This window comes from Amblyomma americanum, chromosome 11 (genome assembly GCF_052857255.1).
Source record: "Amblyomma americanum isolate KBUSLIRL-KWMA chromosome 11, ASM5285725v1, whole genome shotgun sequence".
Lineage (NCBI taxonomy): Eukaryota > Metazoa > Arthropoda > Arachnida > Ixodida > Ixodidae > Amblyomma > Amblyomma americanum.
The window spans coordinates 83,159,448-83,185,168 of record NC_135507.1 but is presented as its reverse complement, the minus strand read 5'-3'; positions in this window follow the sequence as shown (position 1 = coordinate 83,185,168).

Below are 25,721 nucleotides of genomic sequence, written 5' to 3'. Positions count from 1 at the left end.
CACCTTTACAGCGTGGGTATGAGGCCACACTTTTTTGTAGCGAGAGCTACACTGGGCACCAGTAAAGCAGTTCGCTGTGAGCCAAGTTCGACATTTTTGCGCATGCGGCGTTGCCGTGGCAACCGGGGAGGAGCACATGGTGTGGAGTGCCCTTCCCCGTCCCCAGCTGCAGGGAGAGCGCTCCTGACTAGGTTGGGAAGGGATATGAGCGGATACGCAGACGTACCCGACAACCTAAGAAAAACAATAAACGTTAGGCCGTTACCCAAGAACATGGACCCTAACCTCCACGAGCGCAGGAGACAGGCGCTTGCTGAACATGTGGAAAACACACTAGCGCGACTGAGCAATACGGTATACACGGATGCCCCCACATACCCGCGAGGAGAGGACCGCGCGGCCACAGCGCTGGTGGTAGATTGCACAGGAAACCTAATCACATGCGCGACGGAGAAAGTCGGCAGTACCGCAGAGGCCGAGGAAATTGCCGTGGCGCTGGCGGCAGCAGAAGGTTACAGAACAGGCAGGCCTCTAAACATCCTAACAGACTCAAAGGAGGCGTGCAGGAATTACACAAGGGGCAGGATAAGCAGAACCGTCCTAAAAATCCTCGGCGGGGTCAAGCTCGCCAGAAGAGACATTACACACAAGTTAATCTGGATTCCGGCCCATGCAGGCATAGAGGGCAACGAAAGGGCAGACAGCCTAGCTCGAGAAACCACGTTCCGAGCCGGGCAGTCGCATGCCCCGGAGTATCACCCACACGCGTGTGAGGGAGGATATAGAGACATCCTAAACCTACACAGGGGGACGAGAGCTAAATACCCCCCCCCCCTCCGCATAAAGCCCTGACGAAAGAGGGAGCAACGTTTTGGCGCAGACTGCAAACTCCTTCCGAAATTTATACATCCTAAACAAAATGTACCTGGCGCAGTACAGAGATACCTGCCCCTGGTGCGGGGCCACACCCACAATCTACCACATCACATGGGAATGTAAATGCAACCAAACATTCCACCAACACAATAACCCGAGTGCGGAGCAATGGGAGAGTCGCCTCATGAGCTGCGAGCTCACGGCCCAAAGGGCTTTAGTGCAGCACGCAAGTGAGGTAGCTAGGCTAAGTGGAGCCCTGGAATAGCAACCTTGCTTAAGAAGAGGCCTCAAGTCGCCAGCGCAGTGAAGACGACGGAGGCCTCGAGACACCAAGCCCTTGAAAGCACCCAATTAAAGTTTTTTTTTTCTCTCTCTCCCCGTCCCCGCGGCCGCGCGCCCGCTGCACCGTCGAAGCCGCGCGTGACGTCATGTGGATGAGCACTTGTGCGCATGTGCCGATACCATGGTAAGCAGAGAGATCCCACAGTTGCACCGCGCTTCGTCGTCCCCTTTTTCCCATGCCGCTTTATCACCCGAACGGCGCATCGCATGAGCAGCATTATGTATTACAGGCAGGGAAGTAATGGGTGGCTGTATCACATCGTTTGATATGGATGCGGAGAAGGGGAATCCAGTGGCTGCTATACTGCGGTATAGAGTAGAGAAGATCAACTCTTGCAATTCTGAGGATGTCGCGTAGGACTTGGCTAATCAGCAAAGAGAGAATGAGCGTAAGAAAGCGAAGAGAGCAGCGGAGACACCCGAGCAGAGAGGAGCGGCTTTCCAAACGGAGATGCCAGACTGCCGATCGTAGTAGACGGCGCAGAGCCTCCAAAATTCTAATGGTGACGACAGGAACGGACTAAGGTCTACTCTGATTGAATGTGTGCATAGATGGTGTCTTCAAGAGTGGAGTATGTTAACTCTGAGTGAATGTGTGTATGGAGTGCGACACTGCAAAGGACTATGTTCTACTGTTACTGAATATGTGCATAGATGGTGACTTCTGTAGTGGACTGTGATGTGGACTGTGTGGATTGATTGTGTGCATAGATGATGACTGCGGGAGTGGAATATGTGCTATTATAAGACTGTGTGCATAGCGAGGTAGATACGACAATTTTGAGGACATTATTAGCATAGGAGTGACGCTACGGTGGCGCAGTTGCCGGCAGAATAAGCAAGGCTAATCCCACATGTAGCATTCAACACCTCAGCTCAACTAAACTCAACACAACGCAACAAAGAGCCGTCGAGATTGAGCCCAATGTCTCTCATTGCTAAACATACAGGGAACAAGTCGATGTTGCAGCTGTCGTATAATATCGGCTCCCGTGCTTTGCAGTCGGTAGCGTACCTTGCTGGGCGCCCTAGTCTTCCTGGTGACGTAGACGCGGTCGCCTCGGTGATCGCAGACTTTGACGCCATCGCCGTTCCATCACACTGCATCACACACGCACACCATCAACACGGGAGTTTGAAGAGGCTATCACGCACGCGAAGGGGCGAAGACCCTTCGCAGAGACACATATAACTCCTATCTCGCGAGGGCGCGACTAATTCATGTGGCGAGTGGTCTTCTACTGGCGCCTGCTGCCTCCGACGCTCCGCCCCCTCCCGGCACTGTTGCACTGGTCGCATGCTGTGCGCTGTGCTTATATCTTTTGACGCCACCTGCAGTGCCACTTTCCTGTAGTGCTCAAGAACTATTCCGACTGCGACGCTTTCTCCGGTAATGTTTCCTCGCTGCGAACCTGCTCGAGTCGCCTCCCTCTCCACTTCTGGCCAGGTGTACTACATAGCCGCCTCGTCGTCAAACCGCTACCCAAGACCGTTCGCGCTCCCTGGCCGACACCACGCGCACAGTCACCACAAAGCCCATCACTGGGTGATTTATATCGCGCCGACGAACACGCAACACACGCGGACGCGGCCGGGCAAGATGAAATAACCTACGTGGTCCGTGCAACCACGCCGCAATCTACTTTTATCTGTGCCGCCACAGTGCGTGCTCCCTCCCCCACCGCAGCGGCAGAGACAGGGATACCGCTGGCCATCGCTGACCGCCGTACGGGCACAGTCCTCAGTGACTCAATACGAGCAATTCCAAATTACTCGGCAGGCTGCATCTGCCTTCTCTCCGCACGCATCCATCGCGGCAGCATTCCCCACCACTAAATTAACCTCATCTGTGTACCCGCCCACACGGGATACTCTCGAAAAGAAGGGGCCGAGCGACTTGGCCAGGGATTAACAATCCGGGCAGATAGCCCCACGGACCAAGGCACCCTCGCTGGAGCCCCCGACTTTTTCCGACATGGTCAGTTTTGATTAAGAGACGAGACGCCGTTTCCCACCTCGACCGAGCACAGACCACCCTGCTCCGCAGCTTGTCGACGCACTGAATTCTTAGAAACTCATGACCATCACTAAACACCGACGGGGAATACGAGCCCACATGCCGGAATTGCAATGGGGGTAGCCCGCCGCTCAGGCGCACACCTTTTGGGGATGGGAAAATATCCTGCCCCCCCCCCCCCCCCCTTCTAGGGGGCCCTCCAGCCAGCTTCCTCTGCGGAAAGCTGGGACCAACTCCTCACGCAGCCAGACAAGGTCACTCAAATTTCACTGATTTTGGGGGCCCAGGAAGTCGCCTCCACCTGGTGGACCCACCTACATTAATTCTCGACACCTGTGGCTGCTAAAGTAGTCTCTCTCACTCTCTCTTTCTCCACTTCTTGCCTTCTCCATGGCTCTATGATTTGTTGTGCCGTGATGCACGCTACGGGCTTTGAAGTAATGCAACATATAAAGCTTTCGCCTTGGAATAAATTGGATTAATAGAAATGCATGCCTATATTAGCGCTCAAAAAATGGCTTTCTACCCACGACATGCACCACTTCTCTTCAAGGTCGACGTCGCTCGTATCTTGTCACACCATCACGAACATCTTCGAGTCCTGTTCACATAGTAGGCGAATGACTTTGAACGAGGCGAAGTAGCGACGGAAACTTTATCACTCAGACCACGGTGGGGAATGGGTGTCCCAACACAGACTCGGTGTAGCTGGCTTGTATTCTGTGCAACGTCGACGTCGATTGTGTTGTCCACAGTCGGTGCGCTACTCGTCTTGAATGAGCAGCCGTACCCGCCGCGGTGGCTCAGTGGTTAAGGCGCTTGGCTACTGATCCGGAGTTCCCTGTTTCGAACCCTACCGCGGCGGCTACATTTTTAAGGAGGCAAAACGCTTAGGCGCCCATGTGCTGTGTTATGTCAGATCACGTTAAAGATCCCCAGATGGTCGAAATTATTCAGGAGCCCTCCACTACGAGCACCTCTTTCTTTCTTTGTTGTTTCACTACCTCCTTTATCCGTTCCCTTACGCCGCGGTTCAGGTGTCCAACGATATATGAGACAGATACTGCGCCATTTCCTTTCCACGAAAACTAACGAACCACCGAGGTTCCTCTGTGCACTGCACACTCTATACAGAAATGTGCAAAAATTTAGTGAGGTGTCCTCTAACACACTACATTTTCGCTAGATTAGAGCTGCGCTAGATTACAGCTGAGTTTCTTGTTCTTTCGTATGAGCGTATTCGTGTTTAGAGTGTAGTGCAGGGCCTGTATTCCGAGTTTGTGTCATAATAAAAAGCGTCATAATCTACAGCAGTAGCTACACCTGATTGGTCGAAACGCCGGAAACTGGTCTGGTGGTTCGCATGCAGCGAAAAGGGTCGAATAAATCGGATGGTGACGTACCACAGATAGCGTATGCTCCTCTGCAGCAGATGCTAAGGACAGCCAACATGGCGGCACGCTCTGAAGCGGAGCGTGTCGCTTCAAGGTGAACTGGTCGGTATTAATGAGTTTTCCGGCACGTGAACTGGCTATAAACTGGGTACTGGTCTTTCGCTTCCCCTTATCTTGCCTACAGCAAATTGGATGGACGATATTTTTGGGCTGTTTTTTTTTATTTCGCTGGCCGATTCGGCAGCTGCTAGGTCTAACGAGCACCGGTTTGTAGAAATTGCTCTCTTTATTCAAACTGGATGGCGCCACTATCACCGGCGTTCTCACATAAAGCATGATGACCCGATAAATACTTGCATTTGCATGGCGTAAGCGGGCATTTCCTATTCTAGAACTCTCTATAAGCTGTTCAAGGGTCCTTCATCATGATCGTGTGTAATGTCTGCCAGCGTGAAACCGCTCACGAGCACGGATGGTCAGTCGCCAGGGCGCGCCGCTACACCGCCTCGTTTTACATGCGAAATGTGGTTTTTCGCCGTCTTTACAGTTCTCGATAGCCGAGGTGGTGTGACTATGCTTAGAGCTCGCGAGTTAGCTTGCAGGTTAGTTTCAAGGTGTGAGTGTGGGCATGCCTTCGCTTCATACCATGGCGAACTTATGAAAACTTCGTCTGCGAAGTCTCCGAACGAATCTGTAAAGAGAAACACGTAAAACGATCATTTAGCTCATAAGTATTATTTATTGGCGGCAGATAAATTAAAAACCTATCAGCGGCATCTCGCGGTTCTTGCAGTGCCTGCATAAAAGTAATGAAAAAATAATTTAGCGTCTGCAAAACCGTCCGCTGAGGGAGCCGACTTACGTTCAGCCATGTTGCAGACGACAATTCGTCACGGCGCCTTGGTTGTCCACGGCACAGAGCGCGAATTGTGCAGCGAGTGAGTGCACACAACTTTTCCTCTCCGTTCGCTTTTACCATCACGATAATAGTAAAACGCTGTATTATGCCAACAAGCTAGCTGCCTTTTTTGGGCAATGTCGACATGGTGATCAGACTCGGCCCGACGTCTGCGAGTACGCACTCTTGAGGACGTCGGCTCCGGCTGACTTGCTTCGTCCATAGCGACACACAGGGTAGGCAGCGCGCAGCCTCTGCGACGATGGCCGAGCGCGCGACTGCAGCTGCTGCTAGTCAGGTGGTGCGTCACGTGTTTATTTATGCAACTCCGCTCCATGTGTTGAAAGTAATTCGTGCAGACGCAGCGAAATAGGCGCCGCTAGGCTAGTACCGGAACCCCGGGAAGGGCCCGGCAACAGGAACGGCGGCGCCTCCCGCACCAGGGCACCCGGCCGAAGCCAAAACCGCAAAAAGTGGCAAAAAGCCGCCAAAATCGGTCAAGAGGCCACCGGAAGCAGTCTGGAAACCACCGCAAAACCGCCAGAACCAGAACCAGGGGGCCCCCAGGACCACGGCAGCAGCAGGCAGGCAGGGCAGGTCAGGCAGAAAAAACAGCGGCGCCTCACGCGCCTTTTGCAGTGGCTGTTCGGGGTTTGTTTTGTTCTTTTGTTTTCTTTTCATTTTTCTTTTCTGTGTTTTCAATTTTCTGTTTTTTGTGCGTTTGGATTTTGAAGTTTCTTCCTATTTTTCTTTTATTTTTTCTTTATTGTAAAATTCGTGGCACTCTACTACTTCACCAATGAGGATGTTCGTTTAGGAGGATAAACAGAGGATTTGTACATGAACGTCACGCAGCAGTGGGCGCAAAAGACATTAAAGGAAAAACTTAAATTTAAGGGCCACTAATTAGCGTCACGGATTATTGTGTGCGATGACGTGTAATACAGCAAGATGTGATACCACCTCAAAGGCGGACGATATCTGCGTAATGGTGCGCAAAGGAATCTCCAACCGACACGCGGACACTTTAAAACTATAGCGCCATATTTGAACTTAATTGATCCCAAGTTTTGGAAGAGTTCATAAACAAAAAGAAGTTTATGGAGACAGGCTGGCTGGCCATAGTTACATACGTTTATTGAAAACAAATATGAAAATTTATTTGACCGCCGGACCAGCAATCATTGTGTACAAAGGAAGGGTAAATAGAAGCCCATAATATATCTGGCCGAGACAATTACAAAACCCAACTGGTGAGGAACACATACGAGCTCTTAAGCCACGTTGAAGATAGCCGGGGTTCTCAATTCAACAACTTTGACTGCAAGTGGAGCCGGTGTTTGCTAAATTAGGTACCGCTAGCCAATGCATTCAGCGCACAAAATATTAGTGGATAAATAGGAGGCTTCTGCTCAACAAATTCAACGTCTAAGAGAAACCTTTGCTTTCTTTCAACGCTGATTGTGTGCTGGCGGTGTTGCATCGAAGTTTTAATCAATGTCACATTAGAATGTGAGATTTCGAAGAAGCGGAGATATTATTGTTACTCTTCATTTGCTTTACGCTGTAGATGACAAACAGCAAAAAAATTTGGAGGACGCTTAAGCTTCGTCTTTAAGAGTAAGACGCGACAGCTGGTTTAGGCGATGCCAAGGTGTGCACGGAATGCCATCGCCCGTTCGGCGCGACGCGTGGCCCGTTGGAAAATTTAAGGAAAGGACGCCTGTCTTACATATCTCGGTGGACGCCCGAACCGGGCCATAAAGGAAGGAAAATGAACTGAAAACTGGTTCTAAGGAAAGGAAATGAGTAATAATAATAATAATAATTGGTTTTTGGGGAAAGGAAATGGCGCAGTATCTGTCTCATATATCGTTGGACACCTGAACCGCGCCGTAAGGGAAGGGATAAAGGAGGGAGTGAAAGAAGAAAGGAAGAAGAGGTGCCGTAGTGGAGGGCTCCGGAATAATTTCGAACACCTGGGGATCTTTAACGTGCACTGACAGCGCACAGCACACGGCCGCCTTAGCGTTTTTCCTCCATAAAAACGCAGCCTGTCTTACAATTCTCGGTAGACACCCGTACCGTGCCGTAAGGGAACGAAAAGGAGGAGGCGGAGGAGTGCGAGGAGGAGTATTTTTAACACATCTAGTGTTAAAGAGACTATGCAATAAATAATTGAGATTACGTAAAGCAGACGAGAGATAGGCTTTCGATCACTCGTCACCCCAGTGCAAGAATTTCTCAGCTAGAATCAATAACAGCGAAGATATAGATTATTAAAAATCACGCTCCTCCTCTCCCCCCTTAACTCGTACACGAGGAGCACCAGAAAAAAATAAAGAAAACAGGTCTGGGACTGCGCCCCGCCATTGAATACCTCATCAGATGACGTTCGCTTTGCAACTTCCGGTTGTCGTTCCTAGCCCCCAGCAGCAGCGTCGGCGGCGTAACGGCATCTCTCCGGTCTCTTCTCCTTCCTAGATTACGGCGCGCGTCAGGTTTCGTTGCTTGTCATCTGTGCTTATTAGCAGTAATAAACCCGGACCTCGAGGTGCGACTGCTCGCTTTTACGGCCGCGATGGCCATCGAGCCCTATGCGTGCGCACGAAGAGCCGTGCGAGTGGCTCCGGAACTCCCGACAGAAGGAGGCGGCAGAATAAAATTGAAACCATATGCGCGAAGGCAATGCCCTGGCTCGTTTGCCAGAGATGGTCGCGCGGCGGCACGAGCAGACGATTTTCACGGCTACCGAAGTGTGCCCGTTACGTCGTGGCTGCCGTGGCTCCAGCGAATGAGAGCGTGTGGTGGCCTGGTGACGTCATGGTACAGTGACGTCATTGTTCCACGATTTTAGTTCCAAAATCGGTCACTACGAGTACACCAATCGGCCCGCGAATTTTGAAAAAAAAACACGATTTTTAAAAGTTCATAATAAATTGCCGGCTCATTTCCGAAGACTCATACTTTGTGTGAATGCTTCTTAGCAGCATTTCTAAGCATTGAAAACATTTAAAAGTGACTTTTTATTCGTTTCATAGTCCCTGTACAGAAAACTACTTTCAACAAAGCAGAAAAAACAACCATGCCGCCGGAGGGATCCGAGCCCACGACCTCCAAATATCGCGACCGGTGCCCTACCAACTCAGCTACGGCGACGGCTGTGCAATCTGCTGCTGTCGTGGGCATTTATGTTAAATGCGTGTAAGCGAACCTTGAGAGTGTTCACCAGTGCCAGCCTCGACCATAGTGGCGGACGTAGCACGTCCTGTATTACCCCAAGTCTGACGTGAAACGTCATCCAACAACGAGGGTGGAAACTGTGCGAGAGCCCTCTTATGCTACCCAAGGCATCCAGACTGCCATAACCGATACTCTCGTTAAGCTATTAACAGACAAGGTAAGGGAATTGTGGGCCTCGTTTGAAAAACATATAGAGGAAGCCAAGAGTCACCGAAACCAAGGTGGATAGGGAATGTTTCTTTTTTATTATTTAGTGCTGATTAGTGGGAGAATAAGTCTTCGATTAATCTGTTGCCTAAAGAAAACTGCTTGCTACAGCACCGGACGCGATATTCGGAGGTCATGGGTTCGAATCCCACCGGAGGCATGGTTGTTTTTTCTGCTTCCGTGTAAGTAGTTTTCGTCAAACAACAGAATATTCAAACTTCAAAGACTATATTTCATTTTTGCGAAGAAAAAGGAAGCTGAGGAAAAAAGCTTGTAGCGCCTGAGGAGGCCTCAACTTCCTAGTACTGTTTGCAGTCCAGTGCATAGGTAAAAAAATTGAACATGTGCAAATCGAGCATTCAACGTTTTACAGAACAAATCAAAGAGAAGTAGTAGTAGTAATAACTTTAATAATAGAAATATATAGGTGGGTTTCAGTGTAGAGACACTCTTCACATCTTTTGATGTGGTCTGTGGCTCTTGTGGCAAGGTTGGAGCCCCTAGTCCAGGGCCCCACTGAGTCTTGCCGCCAGGTAGGCTTTCTGAGCCAGGCCTGCCTGGACCGCCGGATCCTCGCTGGAAAGCACCCTCTCCCACTGCTCCGCACTCGAGATTCTGTTTATTGCAGCCGCATTTGTCCTCTTTTCACAATACGTTATATTTTATTATTGTGGCTTTGTCCTCGCACCACGGGCATTTGCTGCTATATAGCTCTGGGTGGATCTTGCTTAGTATGTTTAAATTCGGGAAAGTTTTCGTTTGTAGCTGTGTCCAATAGACAGCTTCCTGCTGGTGATTTTTTTTTTTTGAGGTGGAGGATATTTAATCCTGACCCCCTTATAGTAATTCAGAATTTCTGAGTATCCTAAGGGCACTGGTTCCGCGTCAGGCTGCTCGAGGCTGGTTTGGCTGGAGGCTCGGTTTGTAAGCCCTCGAGCTCTCCTATCCGCCACGGCATTCCCCGCGATGCCTGTGTGTCCGGGTACCCACATTATTATGTGTTGCAATTGTTTTTTCTTCGGCGGTAATTTCGCTGTCTTTAGGATGTGGAGCGCTGTCCCCCCTATTTTGACATTCATGTAGTTTCTGCACGCTGTTTGCGAGACTGTGAGAATTATTAGGGACCTTTGAGCACGATAGCCCTCTGCCGACGCTAGGGCAATGGCAGCCTCTTCGGCCTCCTCAATCGTGCCATCCCTGATAGTTGCGCTGGCTATTTCTTTGAGCTCATGATTAATTGCCGTTGCAATCGCTCTATTTCTGTTATGTTGTCTACTTCTTCCGTACGCAGCCACATCCGTGTACGTAATGTTTTCTTTGTTGGCTAGGTTCTGTTGCACGTATCGTGCCCTGGCCTCCCGTCGCTCTCTATGCAGGTTCGGATCCATATTTTTGTGAATTGGTGCTACCCTAGTTGTTTGCCGCACTTCATCTGGTATTCGTTTTGATCTTTTTATCACTGACAGTGCACCCTCGTAGCCGCATCTTTTGAGCACCTCGGTCCCTGTTTTGGTCTTTTTTAGCCTCTGGAGCTGAGCTACGAGTTGGGCCTCCCTTAGCTCCTCAAAGGTGTTATGCAGACCTAGAGCCATTTTATTCTCCATCGAGGTTGATTGCGGTAGGAGTAGCGCTGTTTTGTACGCTCTCCTTAGTATCGTATCCGCTAGCTTTATTTCTGCTTTGTTGCAGTTGTAGTACGGTATGCTGTATGTAATTCGGCTAACCACAAGGCTGTTTACAAGCTAAAGCGTGTCGCTCTCCCGCATGCCGTGTGTTTTCCTAGAGACCCTGGTTATCATGCGGGCGACCTGTGTCGCCGAGTTCTGTATTAGTCTGAGCGCCTGCGTGCACCTTTGGTTGGATTGAATCCACATCCCTAATATTCAGATGGTTTTTCTTTCTAGTATGAGTTGCCCTTCTAGATAAACATTTAGTTTTAGTTCTTTTGTTTCCGGTGCGGATCGGTTGAGTTTCACCTCGCCAAACCCTTAGTAGTTCTCATTTTTCCGTCGAGCAAGCCAAGCCCCTGTCTCTAACATAATTTTCTACGCACGTTGCAGCAGCCTGCAGTTTCGCTTCCTTTTCGCTGAGTGAGCCCTCCGTGACCCACACAGTGATGTCGTCCGCATACATTGCATGCCTTATGCCTTGTATGGTTTCTAGCTGTCTAGCGAGCTTGACCATTGTTAGGTTAAAGAGTATGGGTGAAATCACTGACCCTTGCTGCGTTCCCTTATTAGGTGTTTGAAATCTCTTGGACCTGATTTCCTCGAGCCCCATTGTAGCCGTTCTATTTGTGAGGAAAGCTCTTGCGTATCCGTAGATTTTTTTCCCGCAGTTCAAATCGTCCAGGCTTGTTTGTATGGCTTCGTGGCTAACGTTATCAAAAGGGCCATGATTATGCGTTCGCCAAGAGAAGGAGGGTCGCACATTGCATGAAATGTGATCACGGTGGAGCAACAAGCATGACATAAAACGAGGCTTTTCTTGCGCACAGAAAACAAATAGGTGAAATGCATAAGACTTTTCAATTATATTAGTACTGTTCAGGCACAAAAACGGGCTGTATTTATTAGGTAAGCTAAGATTGTAATAGAACGTCGGTGCACAAACGCTTAAGGATTTAACATCTCATTTTGCATTAAGTAGCGCTTGGTTATTGCATTAAAACGTTTGAGAGAAGCCCTAAAGAGAAGATCACCCGAAAAATGATTTAAGGTGGTAGGTGCTTAATAGATCATTTGCTGTTTCCCGTAGTTGGTACACGTCCTAGGGAATAGTTTCCAATGTGCTCAGAGGCTATGCTCTGATGAGGAATTGTTTGGGATGGTATTATACTGCCGGTTTTGGTGGATGAGTTGGAACAAACGATAAAAATATACCTGATCCGGTTTAAGCAAACTGTGTTTGAGAAAGTGTGGTGCTGTACCCAAATATCGAGGATGACTGCGATACCCTTCGATTGCTCGTAATGCTTTCTTTTTTAAAAGTATCAGCTTATTGTAATTGTTTTTAGTCGTAGTGCCCCAGAAGAGACAACATTAAGACAATTTGGAATAAAAAGTGCATAGTACATAGATAACTTCAACCATTTAGGTAGAAGATGGGAGATTCTATAAATGCAACCAACTGTTTTTCATAGATAAGATACAAGGTTAGTAACGTAAATATTTCAAGAAAAAGCTCAGAAAACCATACACCGAGAAATTTGAGACTGCCGACAATATCAATTATTGTGTTCCCGTAATGAATATTTTTTACCTAGCATTCAATAACGTTGATGGGCCTAAATATAATCTAGGTAGCTTTCTTTAGATTTAGGGTCAGACTATTTGCCTGCAACCGCATATGTAATCTAGTAAGGTAAATGTTGGTCATACTTTCCAGGGCAGAAAGTGAAGGGGCAGTGAAAAAAAGGCTCGTGTCGTCTGCGTACATTACAGCATCAGGTGAATTTAATATTTTGGATATATTATTAATGTAAGCTAAGAATAATAAAGGCCCTAAGATGGAACCTTGCGGTACACCTTGAATTTTGGTTAGCCTGTCGGAATAGTTATCATCTATTTGAACATACTTTAAGTGGTTTTCTAAATAGCTTGCAAGAAGATCCAGGGTTATTCCGCGCAAACCGTAGGCATGTAACTTACAGAGGAGAATGCCACGCTGCACACAGTCCAAACTCCTTGCGAAATCGATTTTGAAGTGTTTATTCTCCCCCTAATCACTACCAAATAATAAGTAAAACGAACATTCCCTTATGCACATTAGTTTCGGTTACTACTGGCTTCCTTCACACACACACACACACACACACACACACACACACACACACACACACACACACACACACACACACACACACACACACACACACACACACACACACACACACACACACACACACACACACACACACACACACACACACACACACACACACACACACACACACACACACACACACACACACACACACACACACCACACACACACACACACACACACACACACACACACACACACACACACACACACACACACACACACACACACACACACACACACACACACCACACACACACACACACAAACACACACACACACACACACACACACACACACACACACACACACACACACACACACACACACACACACACACACACACACACACACACACACACACACACACACACACACACACACACACACACACACATTAAACAAGCCAACAGTCACTGAAACCAATGGGCATAAGGGATTGTTTCGTTTTAACTTATTATTGGTGGGGATTAGTGGGAGAACAACACTTCAAATTGATTTTCACAAGGGTGTTTGACTGCGTGAGCATAACTTTCTCCTCAATAAGTTACATTCCTATGGTGTGCGCGCAATAACGCTGGATCTCCTCACAAGCTATTTAGAAAACCGCTTACAGTATGTTCGAATAAATTAGAATTGTTCCGACAGGCTAGCCATAACCTAAGGTGTTCCGATAGGTTCCATCTTAGGACCTTTATTATTCGGAGTTTACATTATAGATAAATCCTAAATATTAAATTGACCTGATATTCTAATGCACACGGACGACACGAACCTTTTATTCACTGCCATTTCACTGCCTACCCTGGAAAGTATGACCAACATTTAGCTAACCTGATTACATATGTGGTTGCAGGCAAATAGTCTGACCCTAAACGTGAAGAAAACTAACTGCATTATATTTAGGCCAATCAACGTTGCTGAACGCTATGCTGTCAATTTTCATTACTGGAACACAATAATTGATGGAGTCAGCAGTCTCAAATTTCTCAGTGTTTGGTTTTCCGAGCTCTTGAAATATTCACGTTGCGTATCTTATATCTGACGTATGAAAAATAGTTGGTTGGATTTATTGAATCTTCCATCTTCTAGCCAAGTGGTTGAAGTTATTTATGTACTGTGTTCTTTTTATTCCAAATTGTTTTATTGTTGTCTCGTCTGGGGCACTACGAATAAAAGCAATTACAAAAAATGATACTTATACAAAAGAAGGCATTAGAGCGATCGAAGGGTATCACAGTCATCCTGAATATTTGGCTACAGCACCACTCTTTCTCAAACGCAGTTTTCTTAAAACGGATCAGGGGCGCGATTACGGATCAGTCTCAATCGAAACTGTCTCAAAAAGTGTATCATTTGCCTCTCTTCTATTGGTCGGCGGCCATTTTGATTTTTTTCTTCACTGACTGACGTCGTAAATGGCGCAGAAGTGGTGACGTTGGCCATCTAATTATGCGGGCAGATTGAGACGATTTTTTGAGACTGGAAAAAGTAGTATCAACACGTTTGAGACAGAAAATGGCGGCTGTTTACATCGTCGTATACGCGGGTGACCGCGCGAGCAACGGTGTCGGAGGGTGCATGAAGACGACTTTGACGCGCGGGAGAGTTATTTCGAGGAGACTGCGCAGTGTCTGTGCGACGAACTCACCGTTGAACTGGGAAGTGCGCGGGTGAGTGCGCTGTCAGTGGAGCGGCAGGTGCTGTGCGCGCTGCGCTTCTTCGCCTCCGGTGGGTTTCAAGGCGCCGTTGGAAATGAAGAAAACGTCGGCGCAGCCCAACCGACTGTGAACAAGCCTTTGCGGCGGGCAGCGGAGACCAATGTCAACGTTGGGTAACAGAAGGGGGGTGTTTGCTTTCCGAGGAGACCCGAGGAGAAGGCGGCGGCGAAGGAGGGCGTCCTTTGCCTAAACGTTCGCCGCGGCAGCATCTCCGGCGTCGTCGGGTGTGTCGATTGGGCACTCATCACTATCAAGGAGTCTGGGGGCAGTGCTGCGAACGAGACGCAAGCGGTTCTACGCTGCGGACGTAATAGTGAGTATACCTCGGCCACTGTTTTTGACCGCATATGAGTTCAAGTGCTACAAGTGCATGAGCTACAAGTGCGAGCCTCGGCAGCGGGAGTGAGTACGGGCTGTGCTTGTTTTTTCTCAGATCTGTGGCGCGAACATGTGCATCCTGGCCGTGGACTCGCGCTGATCCGGATCCTTCCGCGACGCGTTTGTCTGGCGGCATTCCGAGGCGGAGGACGGCCTGCTGGACGACGGTGATTTTTTTTCTGGGTAAGCAGTAAAATAGCCGTGTCACCCGTCGGGCGAACTCAGTCACATCTATTGAGCTCCAGCACTATGCATTTGGCCGGATCTGCTAAAGCTACAAGAATCAGTCTGGGCAGTTACACAAATGCAGACACTTTACAGTATGATACAGTGTATTGCCACCCTTTCCTTTTGTTAAATATAATTGTAGCAGAAACACAGGACACATATTACATTGTTGAAATGCATAGCCTTTCCTGTTGAAGAAACCAAAGCAAAATGCACCTGACAGCGCTTGTGGTTTGTAGGCAATCATAGCTCATCATTTATACGAATATGGTGGTAAAAGACTGACCTTACAGTAGTGCTCACTTATACATCTAAATCCTGCATGTATGTATGCTCTTGAATGTCATATTCAGCAAAGCCTGGATGTGGGCTACTTGGCGTGAGTCTTCTACTGTATAGCAGAGTGTCCTGTAATGCTGTTGAGATCACTGAGAAAGGACATGCTTAGCCGCATCATTTTTTTTATGCAGGAGACTATGTCTACCAACTGGAGCCATGGCTGCCTGCACCAGTTGCATGACATAACAGACCTGACTCGGCAGAAGGCCTGTACAACACGCCACATGCTTTCACACAATTTGTGGCTGAGCGCTGTATTGGTGTGCCGAAGAGCTGCTTCCGTTGCTTTCAAGGGCACCGGATGCACCAGTGCCAGTGGAAGTGGACAGTGCGCATCATCACCGCACGTGCTGCACTTCACAGCCTCTGTTTGGATGTGCCCATATAAGCAGAGGGTGCAGGCGACCCTGCCTCTGACCCAGATAACAACGGGCCACCTCTAAATGGTGGCTGCCTCGTACAGACGGGATCCCTCCTCACCTGCCTCCTGAGAAGAGCATGCGGTGCTGTACTTTTGGCCTCTCTATGACGACCCGTCTCCAGAGGAAGGCGTACCGAGAGATGGTGCAGCGGCAGTTGCGATGGAAAATCTAGCGTCCAGAGACGACTCACCATGCTGGCATAGAGAGTCATATCAGGCACTCTTCCCCTGTTGCCACTGTCATTTCCTTGTGTCATTGCACAACACACATCTGCAAGTGTGTGAGCAATTGTGTGTGATGTGGTTGTGCCCTTGGCCAACCTGTGTGCAGCGAGAAGCCAGCAGTGACAAACAAGTGCCCCCCACCGGCTGCCACTTCATTTTCAGTGTGTTTGCTAGTATATCTTCCAGTCCCTCAGCAGCGTGTTGCACAGTCTCTTCCTGAAGACGGAAAAGGTGTTGAAGCAGCTCGCCCAATTTCTGAAAAGCATCATTTTGAACTCTCTTTTGTCAATGCTTATGTCAGCCCACCTGCCCCTTCTCTGCTGTCTCCTTCCAGCTTGGTGGAGTGCCTGTGGTCATTACCTGTGTGACGAACATGCATAAACCAAACGTGTAGTGCTGGAATAAGGCATTAAATATTTGTGATGCTTGTTGGAATCAAAAAGCTGTTTTTTATTGCATCATACATTCAGTAAGCGCGTTTATTTTTTTAGGCACAGCATTTGACACGAGTGTTTCTATTGCAGAGAAGGCAGTGTACGTACAAGCATACTTTACCTTGATGTACAATTACCGTATGGCATTTCTGAGTGCAGTTAAGAAAAAAAATCTGAAAAATTGAGTTCAAAGTGCATGTTTTCTTTCATACAGAGGCAGCCTGTGCAATAAATATGGCATAGTACAGTGTACATGATGCATTTTCCGGACTACAAAACATTTTGGCACATATAAGTAGTGTAAATACCAAAGCTAAGCTTTTAGCGTAATGGTGTGTGGCTAGGGGTTTCGCTCTGTGCTAAAAGCTGTACCTACTGCAAGGAAACCGCTGTACAACAATGCATAATAAAGATTGTAAGGTCCAGTGGCTACAATGACTGCTGAATGACTAGAACATCTTCACTGATAGACAAAGATGTGTAAACATCACAGACATCATCAAGGAGATGGTGTGTGATGAGAGGTTAGTTAACAATCACAAATCATGCAACACCGTTGCTGGAAATGCTCTACAGCTCTAAGAATATACAGGCAGCTCCATTGTGGGAAATTTTGAGCACTCGGTTATTGCCCCATAACTGACACCTAGCTTGGTTTGCGTAACACAGGGCTATGAAGTCTTGTCCATGATGACACGAGACGGTGACAATGCCGAATGGCGGGACAAGCTCCTTCTGCTATCATATAATATGTGTGATAAGTGCAACTGCTTTCAAGCTACGTTTCGCCTAGGTATTTAATGTCCTAGTCATTTTCAACTGGCTGTTCCCTTTCAAACTGGAGTGGCCTGTATACAGGGTGTCTCAGATATGATGGACCATAATTTAAAAAAAAAAAAAACAAGTGGTCTTCCGACCTGAAAGGAAGTGCATGTTAGAAGCTATGCAAAGTATTTAAAAGCCCTTCAAACACTGCCCTCACCAAACCCAGTTATACACCAACATAACTCCGCCTGCTGAGCAAAATACAATATTACACATCACTGCCCTGTCCTACCTACCTCACTGCCCTGGATCATATGCAATTCAAGCGCTGTGTACCAGCAAACATGAACAAACTTGCTCAACTTTCTGCCCAGTTGCAATTAGCCTCTATACAAGCAAACTACTTCTTTCCTGGTTGACCCTGGATCTACTACATGATCAGTAAATAACGTTAATGGAACAAGCTCGTTCTCCCCTCGGTGACAATAGCAAAGTTATCAAGTCAAGTGCTTCCTTTCTCTCTAAACAAAGTGGAGCATAAACATCACAATTTCTGCATCTTGCACAGGAAAAAAAAAGAAACTATGGCAACAACTGAACATAAACCGAACGGAGCTACAAAAATACAAACGGAACATCAAGTGCTTAGCCCGATGTGGGCGGCAACACTTGGTTACGAGGCAGAAGAGTGCTGCCACAGAGGCAGGCCGTGTCGGCTCTCATTTCCGGCACCGAGATTGCAAGCTATCAGCAGCTGCACCTGTCTGTCGGCAGTTGCTTCTATGTGATGATTCATGGTTTTCTGGTATTTTCTAAAGAAAAAAAAAAGAACCACACGTCACTCGGTGATCGATAGGCGCCGACCGAGAACACAGACTAAAGTTGTCTTCGTCGATTTTCGAGCCGAGCGCTGCTTGTAAGTTGATCTCGGCAGGCCCGTAGCATTCACTGCCTTCAATCAGATTTTTCTGCGCACTTAAGACATCCGCAAAGTACCTTGATTTTAGACGACACGCAATAAAACAGGAACTATCCATGGAATCAGCTGTTTTCTTACAGGCCGCCATGTTCACGTTATGCCGCTGCCAGCGCGCCCTCATGGCAAAACAAGTTAACCTGCAGCAAATTTAATTGCAAAACTGAGAATGCCTCTAATTTTCCCTCGTGTTGTTGAGATTGCGACACAGTTTACTACCAAAATAAAACATTACTTGTTTTCTTCATTGCGTTTTTGTTCATTTTCAGACTAACATGTTCACGCTGTACCGCTGACAGCACACCTTCGCGGCAAAAAAAAGTGACTGAACAGCAAACTTTATTGCAAAAATGAAAACACTGCTTCTTTTGCTTGCTGCTGTTGGGTTTAAAATATAGTTACTTAGCAAAATAAAACATTACTCGTTTTTATTCACTGCGTCTTTACTGCAAAACATTAGTCTACGGTCCCTTGTCGTGCGAATAGTGGTTTCGGGGCGGAGCCCACCGCCTCCTTGCTCCGCATTGGCCGATTCGGCGGTCGGCATTTCTCGGTGTCGTCATTTTGACGTCACTGTCTCAATATTGAGACAGTTTTTTGAGACTGATCCGTAATCGCGCCCCAGGTATATTTTTAACTCTTGCTCAAACACAAATCGCTTGTTCCAATACAAAAACGGGATGTATAATACCATTCCAGACAATTCCTCATCACAGCTTAGCCTCTGAGCCCATAGGAAACTAGTCCCTTAGGACGCGTACCAACCACGGGAAACAGGAAATGATCTATCAAGCCCCGACTGCCCTAAATATTTTTCGGGTGATCTTGAGTTTAGTGTTTCTCTCAAACATTTTAATGCAATAACCAAGTGCTACTTATTGCAAAATGACAGGTTAAATCCTTAAACTTTTGTGCACCGACGTTCAGACACAATGTTAACTTACCTAATAAATACAGCCCCTTTATGTGCCTGAACTGTATTAATACAAATGAAAAGTTTTATGTATTTCACCTGTTCATTTTCTGTGCACAAGCGAAGCCTGGTTTTATGTGATGTTTTTGCTCTGCCGTGATCACGTTTCATGCAATGTTCGAGCCTGCTTCTATTTGCTTAGTTCTGTAAAACGTTGAATGTTTGATTTGTACATGTTCATTTTTTTACCTCTGCACTGTACTGAAAACTGTACAAAGAAGCCGAGGCCTCGTCAGGCGCTACAGGCATTTTGCCTAAGTTTCCTTTTTCTTCGCGTGGAAGAAATAAAGTCTTTGAAGTTTTATTAATGTGCTGTTTAACAAAAACTACTTACAAGGCAGCAGAAAAAACAACCATGCCGCAGGTTGGCTCCGAACCCACGACCTCCGAATATCGCGTCCGGTGTTCTAGCAATTAGTTTTCCTTAAGCAACAGATTAATCGAAGTCTCTTTCTCTCACAAATCAGCACCAAATAATAAAAAAGAAACATTTCCCTATGCACCTTGGTTTCGGTGACTGTTGGCTTCCTTCGTATGTTTTTCAAACGAGCCCCACAATTCCCTTACCTTGTTTGCTAATAGCTTAGCGAGGGTCTCGATTCTGGCAGTCTTGATGCCATAGGTAGCATGAGAGGGCTCGCACAGTTTCCGCCCTCGCCGTTGGATGATGTTTCACGTCAGACTCGGGGTAATACAGGACGTTCTACGTCCGTCGCTATGGTCGAGGCTGGCACTGGTGAACGCTCTCAAGATTCGCTTACACACAGTAAACATAAATAACCACGACATAAGCCGATTAGACAGTCGCCGACGTCTCTGCTCGGATCATTGCGTTCGCTATTGCAGAAACATGGCGATATATGATATGACATTTTCTTGATGCATGGCAACTGTGAATGTTGTCCGATACAGTTATCGCCGGTTCACGCTAATTTCCCTTTTGTTTAATTAATGGTTATGTCAAACCAATCGGGAAGACATTCCAAAGCTATTTCGTCCCTTCGCAGTTCACCTATAGAGATGGCCACTTGTAATTTGGTGCAGAGGGCTTTGTTGAGAAAGCGTAGAAGGGCTGCCGACGTTATTTTGATGCTGTAGTCTACCATTGTTGCATGTTGTGACACCGAATATATTCCAACAGGCCTTCTAACCTCTGCAGTTTTCCTGAACACCACAAGCTTCTCTTGGTGTCCCATATGAGGCCGCATGCTCTATATAATCTCTCTAATCATCACCCTCATGTAAATCAGAGTGACTAATCCCAGTTCAGGACAATAGCTTCTCCCATATCTCTCAAAATAATCGTGTCCTTTGACAGGTTCGGCCATCTTATCCCCGGAAACTACTTAATTTCATCTGCCCATGCGATTTTCTGCCACCTGTTCGCTTGATCCCTCCTACGATTCATTGCTACCACTTATGGTCTTCGGTTGTCTGCCTTCACATCACATCTGCTTGGAATAACATTTGGCCTTGATTTCAAATACGCTGCATTTAGCCTAGTTTGTTCTCTGGCCAATTCTACTCTCTTTTTGTGTCTTACCGTTGCATCTATCGTGTTATTTCTTTTGACCGCTGTGCTGTCCGCTACCTAATTCCGAGGCTCTACGTAAGTATAGGCAAGGCTTCCGCTTCACAGGTTCGTACGGGCAAGATAGGAGTGTTTAACACATTTTCATCTTGAAGGGTACTGGAAATGTTTTATTTATGAGAGTCGTGTGTCTGCTAAGTGGCGTTTATAGTCCTGTTATTTCGATTCCGTCGTCATTATCAGGGACTATCTGACCTAAGTAGGTGCATTCATGTTTCGTTTCCAAAAGTAAAATTCTCAGCCCTTCTGAGGCTATTGAATAAACTTCATATTTTGAAATATTTTGAAGGACCACCTTCCACCTTGCCGCCGCGGAGGCTCAGTGGTTATGGCGCTCGGCTGCTGATCCCCAAGACGCGGAATCGATCCCGGCCATGGCGACCGCATTTCGATGGAGGGAAAATTTTAGGAGCCCGTCTGCTGTGCGATGTCAGTGCACGTTAAGAACCCCAGGCGGTCAAAATTTCTGGAGCCCTTCAATACGGCGTCTCCCATGGCCTGAGTCACTTTGGGACGTTAAACCTTCATTAAACATATACCATAAACCGTAACATGCATATTCTAGGCAAAACTGGGTTTGTGGTTTTTTGTTCACTTGGAATAAAAATGAATTCCGTATAGTTATCGCAGGCTTAAGCTAATGTCCCTTAAGGTTTAATTCACGGCTGTGTCAAACCAATCGGTAATATATTCCAAATCTATTTCGGCACTTCGCAGTTTGCCCCGCCGCGGTGGCTCAGTGGTTAGGGCGCTCGACTACTGATCCGGAGTTCCCGGGTTCGAATCCGACCGCGGCGGCTGCGTTTTTATGGAGGAAAAACGCCAAGGCGCCCGTGTGCTGTGCGATGTCAGTGCACGTTAAAGATCCCCAGGTGGTCGAAATTATTCCGGAGCCCTCCACTACGGCACCTATTCTTGCGTTCTTCTTTCACTCCCTCCTTTATCCCTTCCCTTACGGCGCGGTTCAGGTGTCCAAAGATATATGAGACAGATACTGCGCCATTTCCTTTCCCCAAAAAACCAATTATTATTATTACTTCGCAGTTCGGACGAGAACCGGCGTATTCAACATGGTATGGCCGATGTCAGGCGCCCGTGTGCTGTGCGATGTCAGTGCACGTTAAAGATCCCCAGGTGGTCGAAATTATTCCAGAGCCCTCCACTACGGCACCTATTCTTCCTTTTTTCTTTCACTCCCTCCTTTATCCCCTCCCTTACAGCGCGATTCAGGTGTCCAACGATATATGAGACAGGTACTGCGCCATTTCCTTTCCCCAAAAACCAATTATTATTATTATTATTACTCATTTCCTTTCCTTAGAACCAGTTTTCAGTTCATTTTCCTTCCCTTATGGCCCGGTTCAGGCGTCCGCCGAGATATATGGCCCGGTACAGGCGTCCTTTCCTTAAATTTTCCAACGGGCCACGCGTCGCGCCGAACGGGCGATGGTATTCCGTGCACACCTTGGCATCGCCTAAACCAGATGTCGCGTCTATCTTAAAGAGGAAGCTAAAGCGTCCTCCAAATTTTTTTGGTGTTCGTGGTCCACAGCGTAAATCAAAATGAAGAGTAACAATAATATCTCCACTTCGACTAAATAGCAGATTCCAATGTTACATGGATTAAAACTTCGATGCAACACCGCCAGTACACAATCAGCGTTGAAAGCAAGCAAAGGTTTCTCTTAGACGTTGAATTTGTTGAGCAGAAGCCTCCTGTTTATCCACTAATATCTAGTGCGCTGAATGCATTGGCTAGCGGTAACTAATTTTGTTAACACCGGCTCCACTTGCAGTCGAAGGTGTAGAATTGAGAATTCAGGCTGTCTTTTTTTTCCGTGTCAGATTTTTTCCGGTATCACTCACTGTTAATAATCATGCCACGCCGCTTTAAATCGCACACAAGAAATTCCTGTTAGTTATTCAAAGATGTTTTGGCACTCTAATTGGCTCGCCTTACATGCTGAGCGTCATGTCAACTTGTGAATGTCAAATGTATCCGGTAACCTTGGCATGTGTACATATGTAAATAAAATTTTTTCTAATCGGCTGTCTTCAACGTGGCTTAAGAGCTCGTATATGTTCCCACCAGTTGGGTTTTGTAATTGTCTCAGCCAGATATATTATGGGCTTCCATTTGCCCTTTTTTGTACACAATGATTGCTGGTCTGGCGGTCAAATAAATTTTCAATTTTTGTTATCAATAAACGTATGTAACTATGGCTAGCCAGCCTGTCTCCATAAACTTCTTTTTGTTTGTGAACTCTTCCAAACTTGGGATCAATTAAGTTCAAATATGGCGCTATAGTTTTAAAGTGTCCGCGTGTCGGTTGCAGATTCCTTTGCGCACCATTACGCAGATATCAGCCGCCTTTGAGGTGGCATCACATCTTGCTGTATTATACGTCATCGCACAGAATAATCCGTAACGCTAATTAGTGGCCCTTAAATTTAAGTTATTTAAGTTTTCCGTTAATATCATGTGTGCACACTGCTGTGCGACGTGCTTGTACAAATCCTCTGTTTATCCTCCTGAACGAACATACTCAATGGTGAAGAAGTAGAGTGCCACGCATATTACAGTAAAGAAAAATAAAAGAAAAATAGGAAAAAACTTTAAAATCCAAATGCACAAAAAACAGAAAATTGAAAACACAGAAAAGAAAAAATCAAAAGAAATCAAAAGAACAAAACAAACCCCGAACAGCCACTGCAAAAGGCGCGTGAGGCGCCGCTGTTTTTTCTGCCTGCCCTGCCCTGCCTGCCTGCTGCTGCCGTGGTCCTGGGGGCCCCCTGGTTCTGGTTCTGGCGGTATTGAAGTGGTTTCCAGCCTGCTGCCGGTGGCCTCTTGACCGCTTTTGGCGGCTTTTTTCCGCTTTTTGCGGTTTTGGCTTCGGCCGGGTGCCCTGTTGCGGGAGGCGCCACCGTTCCTGTTGCCGGGCCCTTCCCGGGGTTCCGGTACTAGCCTAGCGGCGCCTATTTCGCTGCGTCTGCACGAATTACTTTCAACACATGGAGCGGAGTTGCATAAATAAACACGTGACGCACCACGTGACTAGCAGCAGCTGCAGTCGCGCGCTCGGCCATCGTCGCAGGGGCTGCGCACTGCCTACCCTGTGTGTCGCTATGGACGAAGCAAGTCAGCCGGAGCCGACGTCCTCAAGAGTGCGTACTCGCAGGCGTCGGGCCGAGTCTGATAACCATGTCGACATTGCCCAAAAAAGGCAGCTAGCTTGTTGGCATAATACAGCGTTTTACTATTATCGTGATGGTAAAAGCGAACGGAGAGGAAAATTTGTGTGCACTCACTCGCTGCACAATTCGCGCTCTGTGCCGTGCACAACCAAGGCGCCGTGACGAATTGTCTGCAACATCGCTGAACGTAAGTCGGCTCCCTCAGCGGACGGTTTTGCAGACGCTAAATTATTTTTTCATTACTTTTATGCAGGCACTGCAAGAACCGCGAGATGCCGCTGATAGGTTTTTAATTTATCTGCCGCCAATAAATAATACTTATGAGCTAAATGATCGTTTTACGTGTTTCTCTTTACAGATTCGTTCGGAGACTTCGCAGACGAAGTTTTCATAAGTTCGCCATGGTATGAAGCGAAGGCATGCCCACACTCACACCTTGAAACTAACCTGTAAGCTAACTCGCGATCTCTAACCAGAGCCACACCACCTCGGCTATCGAGAACCGTAAAGACGGCGAGAAACCACATTTCGCATGTAAAACGAGGCGGCGTAGCGGCGCGCCCTGGCGACTGACCATCCGTGCTCGTGAGCGGTTTCACGCTTGCAGACATTATACACGATCATGACGAAGGACCCTTGAACAGCTTATAGAGAGTTCTAGAATAGGAAATGCCCGCTTACGCGATGCAAATGCAAGTATTTTGCGGGTCATCATGCTTTTTGTTACATCATTCAACATACGCAGACGAGAGAACGCCGGAGATAGTGGCGCCATTCAGTTTGAATAAAGAGAACAATTTCTACAAATCGGTGCTCGTTAGACCTAGCAGCTGCCGAATCGGCCAGCGAAATAAAAAAAAAACAGCCCAAAAATATCGTCCATCCAATTTGCTGTAGGCAAGATAAGGGGAAGCGAAAGACCAGTACCCAGTTTATAGCCAGTTCACGTGCCGGAAAACTCATTAATACCGACCAGTTCACCTTGAAGCGACACGCTCCGCTTCAGAGCGTGCCGCCATGTTGGCTGTCCTTAGCATCTGCTGCAGAGGAGCATACGCTATCTGTGGTACGTCACCATCCGATTTATTCGACCCTTTTCGCTGCATGCGAACCACCAGACCGGTTTCCGGCGTTTCGACCAATCAGGTGTAGCTACTGCTGTAGATTATGACGCTTTTTATTATGACACAAACTCGGAAAACAGGCCCTGCACTACACTCTAAACACGAATACGCTCATACGAAAGAACAAGAAACTCAGCTGTAATCTAGCGCAGCTCTAATCTAGCGAAAATGTAGTGTGTTAGAGGACACCTCACTAAATTTTTGCACATTTCTGTATAGAGTGTGCAGTGCACAGAGGAACCTCGGTGGTTCGTTAGATTTCGTGAAAAGGAAATGGCGCAGTATCTGTCTCATATATCGTTGGACACCTGAACCGCGGCGTAAGGGAACGGATAAAGGAGGTAGTGAAACAACAAAGAAAGAAAGAGGTGCTCGTAGTGGAGGGCTCCTGAATAATTTCGACCATCTGGGGATCTTTAACGTGATCTGACATAACACAGCACATGGGCGCCTAAGCGTTTTGCCTCCTTAAAAATGTAGCCGCCGCGGTAGGGTTCGAAACAGGGAACTCCGGATCAGTAGCCAAGCGCCTTAACCACTGAGCCACCG